Here is a 9,890-nt window from a genome sequence, read left to right as displayed (position 1 = left end):
AATACTTCCACACTAATTCCATTCTTTAATTCTGGCACTAGGATAAAAACTTGGAACGATAGTGACCGAGTGTGGTGTATTTCCTAATATGCAGCTCAAGCTTCATTGTGATGAATGAAACAGGGATCAGAAATCTTGAGTATGTCTAACTTTCGCAAATGTCCCCGGAACGAATTTGACCTCCCCATAGCTTAACCTGTAGGACACAAACACACTAAGCACTCCAAAGTGCACGGATCACACATGAGATGGCATCAGAAGAGGTGGGTGTGTTTCCTGAGGAAAGGGACCCCCACCCCGTGGAGCAGGCAGTGGAGACGACACCCTGGGCTTTAACACCAAGGACCTGAACTTGGATGTGAAGGCATGTGTAGGATGTGTACAGTGGTGGGATTTCTGCTCCCTTAGGATAAAAGAACACCAGGCAACATGTTTCAACGCTCGAGATTATTCTCCAGCGCTATCACCAATTCCTTTCAATCTTCACACAGAACAAATTAGATGAATAAATAATTTATTATACATCACCGTAGATCTACAAAATACAATTCATCAACATGAAATGTATAATTCATATAATATAATTAAATAAAAACATTTCAAATAAAAGTGATCAACTCCAATGAAATAAGATAATAAGAAAAATAAAACACTGTAGGCCTAATAATTACTAACAAAAAACATGTATGCCCTCAGTCAAGACTTCAAAAGTATTCCAAAATGTTTATCTTTTCAAGTTAAGTTACAGTTTTTAATCAGCTGGCTGGATGACCTTTTGACATTAAGTATCCCTGTCGATAGAACTCTCTGATTATACACCCTCTTACATAATGGTTAAAAAAAATGAATAATAAAACAACTAGTGACTTGCCAAACAATTGAATAACTTTAATAATCTTCTGTAGACGTCCATTTATCTCCCTTATTTGTAGGCAGGGAGGACAGAGGTGGTGTGTAATTTATGAATATCTGCACCTCTGACAAAAACTAATAAAAAATGAAAGGGTTAATAAAGACACCTGTGTTATTTATAGACAAATTCCTTTTTTACCAGGTGAGGCTATGTGAAAGTAGAAGAGAGACGGGAAGGCAGGGTTGTGCATGTACAACATTGTACAACATTGTAGTGCGTTGTCACGACCCTTCACCCCATCAGCCATGACTTCACCTGATGACGGTCGTCAATAGAGGCACTCAATCATTAACCCCGCACCAATCCCACCTTCAAAGATACCAAAAGCTCAGCTCACCACTTATTTAGTTGTGTTCTATTTGGGCCTACTTTACGTTTTTATTATACGTACATAAACTTAGAAGCGTGAGTATAGTAGTAGTAGTCGGGGAGCTCAACCAGAGCATACAGTATAGGCCCGAAAAATGTACACGTAGGGTGTGGCCCTGCGAGACCTTACGTCCCTTGAATGGAATGCCTCAGTGGCTTTGACTGGCACAACCACATTCTGAGGATGATCACTCAGATTCAGCCAGCACTGAATGCCATCAGGTTTTGACTATCTTCTATCATTACTTTAAAAGCAGCGAGGCAATTACATACCAACCTTTACAGATCATCTGGGAACAATAATCTATTTTACATTATGTGCTTGTGTGTGTGTGTGTGCGTGTGTGTGTGTGTGTGTGTGTGTGCGTGTGTGTGTGTGTGTGTGTGCGTGTGTGTGTGTGTGTGTGTGTGTGTGGGTGTGGTGGGGGTGTGGGTGCGTGCGTCTGTGTACGTGTGTTCGTGTGTGACTATGGAGTGACAGCTTTTTGCCGGACACGGGTGTCTACTCCCCTTACAGAATGCAGTTGAAGTAGTTGGTATCCTCTATTGTCAACGCTATGCATTCCCTGCAGAGGTGGAGCCCTAAGGTGTGTCTGCCATGCTGACCTGATACCTGATGGCCCTGTCCAGTGGCATTTATTATGGGATGGTTACCACAGGTTCTTCCATACAGATGAGGGCCATACTGAGTACTATATATTTTACTTATGCGTCAACATTTATGATGATTGTGTGCGTAGATCTTCTTTATGTTTTTTTCTCTCTTATTTCTCTTTAGTTTCATGTGAAACGTAAAAACACCCACACACACACAAATATTTCACACACACACACACACACACACACAGACACACACACATGTGGGACACACACACATACACACACACAGACAAGCTCACAATCAATAAAAAACACCCACACTTTTGTGCCCCTAAGCCATGAAAGATACAAAGAATGAACAATGAGACTCAAGTTCAAATGAAAAGCAGGGGAGAGGGATAATACTGGAATCCTTCTGACGTTTGACATCTAAACAGCAGGGCAAGAAATAATAAAGAAATAGACCTTCACTTTGGCACCATGTTGCCAAAGTGAAATTAACTGTGGGGAAAAGAAATGGGGTTGCACACATTCGTCTCCATTTTAGGATCGGCTTTTCTAATCTAACATACGTTAATCGTACTCTCGACTATTGACCGTTTCGTTTCTTTTTGTTTACAAAATCGAAAGACGCAAACTGCAAGGTTTGGTGCAGAAATTTGAGAAACCTGGGTCTGCATGTATTGAATCACGGTACAAGTGAAACAGTTGGCTTACCACACTGCTACCCGGGGTTGGAAGACAAAAACAACACACACACACGCACACACACGCACACACACGCACACACACACAAACACACACACAAATCCATAGCCTCCTCTTTCAGCAATATGAATTGAGCCATGGGTTGACAATTATGTGTATATTATCAATTGATTTGGTACAATATAATAAATCAATATGAAATGTATAAGTCATATAATAATGAACATAATTAATACAATGCAATTAAACAAATAGTTACCATTTAAAAGCTAGTTTTATTTTTATTAATTTCAACTTCCTATCTAGTGTTCTGTATCAGGGATCCATTAATAAAGTTATTGAAATGTTATCTTTTGGGAATGAGGGAGGGCTTTGCAGACCACTCACAAGGTCTTTGAAGGCATTCTTGCCCCACCCTGGGTGGTTCTGGGTTGAAAAGGTTGACTTGATCACTGTGACCATATAAAGGGTGTGTCTAGAACAGGGATGTCTTGGTCCAATCACACACTTACACACACACACACACACACACACACACACACACACACACACACACACACACACACACACACACACACACACACACACACACACCTAACCCACGTGAACACACACCCACGTGAACACACCTACCCATATGGGCTCACACAAATACATAGTCTACTCTGTGTAAACAGAAAGGAGCCATGGGCTAACACATTATGTTTGCACATATCATACATAGTTTCTGTTTCATAGTTTCTGTCCCTATACCAATCCCACATGGCTTCGTCGACATAGATGCAGCTTAGCACAAAGTGTCTGACTAAGAAGACATTTCAGATATCTTAATTCCTGTGTTTGTTCAAGAACAGGGATGTTCTGTTTCCAATCTAAAGTCACTCCACCCCTGGCAACTAGTGAGGAAAGCAGGAAAAAAAAGATGCTTCTACTGTCACGCCAGAGAAGGAAATACACACGTGCATTGGTTGCATTAAGTTCCCGATTTGATAGTGTACATTTTGAATATAAAGATGCATTATAGTATTATTATAGTTTAGTATAAGTGGAATACTTTATTGACTCCCCCCCCACCCCACACACACACATACGTACCCCATTAAACTCCAGGCACACAATCAATGACCGGCAGAAAAAGTAACTGACAGAGCAATCTAAAAAACGCATGCTTAGCAACACACACACACACACACACACACACACACACACACACACACACAAACACAAAAACACAAGCACACACACACACAAACCAGCAGCAGCATTCCTGTGCTGCCATATCTCTGTGTGCATGGGTCATCAGACACTCTTATGAGACAATTGTGCACCACGCCTCACCATGTTATGACATAGATAGGAGGAGTGTTACCACCAACTCACCTCCATGCCAGAACCTGTTCTGCAGGATTCAGAGGATACACTCCCTTCCTCCCTTCCTCCTTCACTCGTTGTTTTTTTTGTTGCATATATTTCATAAAAGGAGGCAGAGCTGACACTTTCTCTATCACTCCTTAGGACTCCCCTGCCCCTTACAGTCACATGCAGGGTCGTATGGGAGTGCCGTTCAGCCATATTATAAACAACAAAGATGGCTTCCGCCCTGATGAATCACACATTTCATGCCTCTGATGGGTTGTAGGTATGTTAATTTTTATCCAGAGGCATTTTGGTCTGCGCCTGTTGAAACCAAAAATGTTAATAAATCCAATATTAATCATACCGAAGATGATAAGATGTTTTGAAATGAGATGCTGCATTCAACAAGACTCCAGGTGTTAAAGAGTCAATGCATTCTTCCATGTACATGTCTATATATCTATCGGAGATCCCCCAACCTATATTCTAAAGATACAGAATGCAAGGTTTGGTGCAGAAATTTGAGAAAACTCGGTCTGTATGTATTGATTAACGAGGCCAGTGAAACATTTGGCTTTCAAACATAACCATGCTACCCAGGACTGGAAGACAAACATTTTAACATCTAGGCCAAATGGTGTGTGTTAAGAAATCAATGTATTCTTCCATATGCATGTCTATATGTCTATTGAAATGCAGATCCCCCAAAACCTACATTATGGGACTTGATTGACAGGTTTCTCTGATTCAAAGCATTCCTCCGACTCTCAGCTCCACCCTGGTTTCACTTAACCTACCTAGCATACTTTAAGCTTCATGACTAACCACCGCTTTAGCATTTAAATACATTTGACCTTGGGCTCTGAAAATATGGATGCTTGCCTTCCCACAATACTAGTGGGATGTTGTGAAGAGGGCTATGACCTCACACGGTCTGTTCAAGATAGAAGTTACACATTGTATCTTAACTCTTTATTTGCGCTAAGTATGTTGCTGAAAAAAAAAAAGAAGACATAACCGCTACGTCTAGGGATTGCAGAGGAACCGCAACAAATATAATGTGTATGCCAAGCTAGTTGTTGAGGGGGAGAACTAAAGCCAAGGCACAATGGCTTGTGTTCACTAACTCTGGAGTCGCAAAACACAGTAGCAAAACATTTGGGATGATACATATTAATTTTTTTTTTGCCTTGTTCTGTCATTTCTGACCTGTATTTTGTAGTAACAACATCATATTTGACAGAAGTTAAATTATTTGTTGCAATGTTCTTTTGTACCCCTTTACGGTGGGGCTTTAATGGAGTCAATAATACTCTTTCAGCCATTTATCCTCAAAGTGCAGTGTCATATTTGATTTGATTTGATTTGTTTTGACTGGGTATGGCATTTGCATTTGGCTGATTTTGGTTAGGGTTGTCTGCTCTCTCTCTCACTCTCTCTCTGAACTGAACTGAACTGAATTGAATTGTCTGAAACTCACTCTCCCTGCTTGATTGTATTATCTGAAATACCCATGAGAAGCCAATTCATATATCATCTTAAATTAGCATTAGGGATAGTATGTGGAGATTTCGTCATTATTCTGTCTTAACAAGCGGTGTAGTGGTGCCTGGAGAAGTGGGTATACCCACTCACACAAGTCCTGTCCAGCAAAGCATAAACACCCTGTGTGAATGACTGTGTAAGACAACTGTTGCATATTTAGTTCACCTAAAAATGGGCCAGCAGTATTTGCATATTGTCACTTAACTTCTGCTGTTTGACTTCAGGGAGTTAGGATCATTATAAAACTAAAATGAGCCACAGAAGAGGTGCACGTTTTGCAATCAACATTGGCCCAAAGATTATAGGGACATATTTATCCATTTAGAAATTTTCAAGGGAACTGCTCCTTATTCCTTAGTCCTTCCACACATGAAGATCGGTGAGCCAAACATCTCCACACGTCCTCTGGGAGATCTTCTAGATGGCAGTGGAGCACACTTGCTATGTCCATTATCATCATTTTGCAATAAACCGGATTTTCAATACCACCAGCCTGCATCCTTTGTCTGTAGGATTCCAAAATAAGTCACCCAAGTGGAATGTGGCAGCTGCCTAGGTGGCATGTAGTAATGGACTTTCCTTGCAGAAAATCTGGAATGAGCTGCAGCTGGAAAAAATCGAAACACACCTTGATTCCCATTACATGTATGCTTTGTGTGTCTTTGGGACAAATCACAGCATTGAAAACGATGAGACTTCCCTTATCATAGTAACCATCGATATACTCTTTGCTGACCGTCCTCATCTTCTTGACATCAGAACTGCCATTGACATCATGGGCCCTATCTTGCATCCGGTGAAATGGACTTTCTCACTGGCGCATGTGTCGTTGCTAGTTTGCAACTGGCGCAGAGCGTTCTTTTCCCTCCCGCGCTACGCGTCGGTGAATTAGGGAATGACCTTGCGCCCCAAGGGGCGGTTCGGCGAAAGGAGGAGGCGTGTTCTGGCGCAAACGTTCCCTGGTGCTATTTTGCAGTTTCAGAAACCACTTGCGCCACAATAAAGTCAGTGGCGCTTTGTTCAGATGCTATTTTAAGGGCGCATGCATAATGTTGCTTGTGCACCTCGCGCATACACTTTGCTTCTCTCATCTACCTAGCCACACATTCTTGGTAAATTATTTGGGAAAGAACAGCTGATACAGCGGTAATAAGTTGTACTTTTAAATCAATGCATCTAGAAACACCGTACAGCAAACACATATTTTCTTGACACAGACATCGTGTACATGACCATAACTTTTAGGATTGATGAGTATTTGATCGTGAGAAAACATTGTTTTACCGCGAGTGAGCGTTAAAAAGAATGAATGAATGCGGGCGCGCGTGTGTGTATGTGTAAAATAATTAATGAATGCGGGCACTTGTGTGTGCGTCCATCTGTTTAAACACACGCATCCAGTCCATGGCAATGTATATTAACGGGGGGGACACATGCATATTAGGAACACAAGCCGATAACGATAATGCATACAATACTGATAAGAAACGATCTTTATAATGTATTGCGTATATCATTAAATAGAACCACAGTTACCGCATATCATATGTGTGGTTTCTTTGCCGAAATTTATTTGAGGACTCAGTATTTCTGAAGTTGTGGAAGAAAACCTTATTCCATGTGTGAGTTAGGCCATATTATTTGGCCATAAACTGAGCCATTTGAAGTTTGAAATTCATGTGCATCTGTCTCATCGGAGACTGCAGACGCGCTGTCAAAATATCAACTCGTCAGATTCAAATGCGCTCATGGCTCTTAAAGGGGATGGGAGCTGGCACTCTCATTGGTTTATTGCACGTTACGCCCAAACCACACCAACGGGTAATTGGGCTACTTCAGACCAACCCTTTTTAGATTTGCGCTGGGCGCAAGTCATTTTTGCGCCGGTAAAATGGCAACATCGCCATAGAATCTCCCACAAAGCTACTTGCGCTTGGCGCTTCTCACTTGCGTTTCTGACTGTTGAAATAGGGCCCCATAAATCAATCCATCATCATAACACGGCTCCAGCACTCCACTGCTCTCTCCTGGTTAATATCCTAAATCTTAGACAACAACAATATATCTATTAATCCTCCATGTACTCAGTCATACACAATGTCCACAAAGGTTGAGTTCTCGGTCACCTGCTTAGATAAGGCAGTAGGTAAGGCATAACACAAGGCAGAATATAAACGGGTGATTGCGGGGGACAGAGCTTAACTCTGTAGTAAACTGGACAAGGGAGATGAGCAGCCAGGAAGGCAGGCAGATGAACAGGCACTCAGTCATGTAAGTGGGCAGTGATCCTTGGGCAAAGGATCTCCAAGGAGTCTGGAGGAGGTCTGGGAGGTAAACAGTGGATAGATTATGCAGAGCTTTAAATTATAATAATACAATGTTATAGTTTGTTTACAGTTTAAAGTTGTGACACAGAGAGCCAGTGTATTAGAATCAGCAGGGAAGTGACATGTTCAATGGATTTTGAGAATGTGATAATCCTTGCTGCATCCCAAGTAAATTGTCTGGGTGTGCAATGTCCTACTACTAACACAACCTGTTCCAATCATGTTTGATTTCGATGACCTACCCTTTTGTATTATTAGGTAGAGCTTTTTGGTATATCTTGGCCTTGTTTAAACATTGAAACAGTTTGCTGAATAGCTGCTAAATACTTTTTAGCCGCCGGCCTCTTCCCCCACGCACACAAAAACACACACCTTCTAAAACACAAACAAATGCATGTAATCCATGGATTCTAGTATAGTGAAATGCTTTGGCACGTTTCAAAATAGACCTCAAGTCTATTTTAGCCTTTTGCTGAGCGCGGTACTTACGTCTGCTGCTGGTCAGATGGGCTAATTGTTGCAGCTCTCATCGATCCGAGTCGGAGCGTATCCGTAGGGCTCGACCAAAAGCTTTTGTGTAGGGCATTATGCCTACCACCAACATTTGCGTCTTTTGCCACAATTTAGCCGCCCGCCCTCTGGTTATCATAAGCAACCTTGCCATGTTTCTTTTACACCAGACTTTTCAAAAGGGTGTCTTCTATTTTAAACGTTCCTTTCTGTTCTGCCGTGGACCTCGTTGCTTTAACCTCACCAGGCTTCCCCTCTTTCAAACCAGTGTATCGGTGATTGCTGTTTGCTGGTGTAACAGCTGCTACCCCTCCAGGTTTGAAACTGCTACTGCTCATGGTACTAAACAACCAGTAGCCTACCATGAAGCCAGTACCAAGCCCAACTGGAGCTTTTTCTTAAAGAGCTGCCATCCCAAGTCCTATTTTTGCCCTCTTTGGAGACACTCATTTTGGGGTTCCACTCAACATACAAACAAACCTAAACCATTGTTTTATTCTGAATTTGGCTTATACCTGAAGATACCATTTGAAGAAGTTTGATTTGGATTGTTCCTCTGCCTCAACCTTCATCAAAAACATTTGCTTGATCAAAAATGTAGCTTTACATTTTCATGTCATTGGTGTTGGTTGGCCTGATCTTTACTCAAGTTAATGTAGATCGTCATGCAATTCAGCCTCATTAACGCCCAATATTTGTGTGTGTTCTTGATAAGAATTTGCATTAATGTACACAGATATTTCTCACTGCTCTGGGACCTATAACAGCGCTATAGATCCAGCATTTAATTGAAAGAGTGATTTAAGGGATGCGCTGTGAGAATATCCATTTGACTGCTCCTGCTTCTGTGTGAGCCCATTTCATTTCTAGACCACCTTCGGCTAATTTTTTCCATGATTGGGTCTGGGAATCCATCTTGCCTGTCAGTCATAGGTGAATGCAGTTCTTCTCAATAGTGGGGAAACATAGTGAGGAAGGAAGCCAGGAATCCAAATATGCCACCACACCACTTGCCTTGTTATTAATAACTAGTTCCAAAAAATGGGAACTAGTCCTATGTTTGAATATTATTGTACACTTAAGGGAGCACACGTTTTAACTGAGATGTTATTACTGAGCAAAAAAGCGTGCCTCTCTCAGGTCCTGTGTGCACTTTTTCCCTCCAAGGGCATCATAGACAGTTACCAACATGCACACAGTGTTGTATGTCATGTTGACCCTTAGAGCGGATATTGGGACAGTGTGATTAATATTTTGTCAGACAGGTTAGGGTCAGTCAGCAGTAAAATCGGTTGTTGTGTAGACTTCAGGTTATAAACAAACACACTGGACCTCTTCCCCAACTGCGAACTATCTGTCGTATTGATTTGAAGGGAAATGAGTGCTGACACATTCACCTAGTCAGCTGAGGGAAGCGGCCTAGCTCCCAGCGCGTCAATTCACTTCAACCACGAAGGTAGGGATGACTCTATTCCCATCTCTGGGATGTCTTTTTTTTTTTTTACTTAAGCTCCTATTGAAACGAGTTGAGCTGAAGAATTTGATCATATTTTGGAATCTAT

This window comes from Pollachius pollachius (assembly GCF_949987615.1).
Source record: "Pollachius pollachius genome assembly, chromosome: 11".
Classification (NCBI taxonomy): Eukaryota; Metazoa; Chordata; class Actinopteri; order Gadiformes; family Gadidae; genus Pollachius; species Pollachius pollachius.
Note: the sequence above shows the minus strand (reverse complement) of the source record.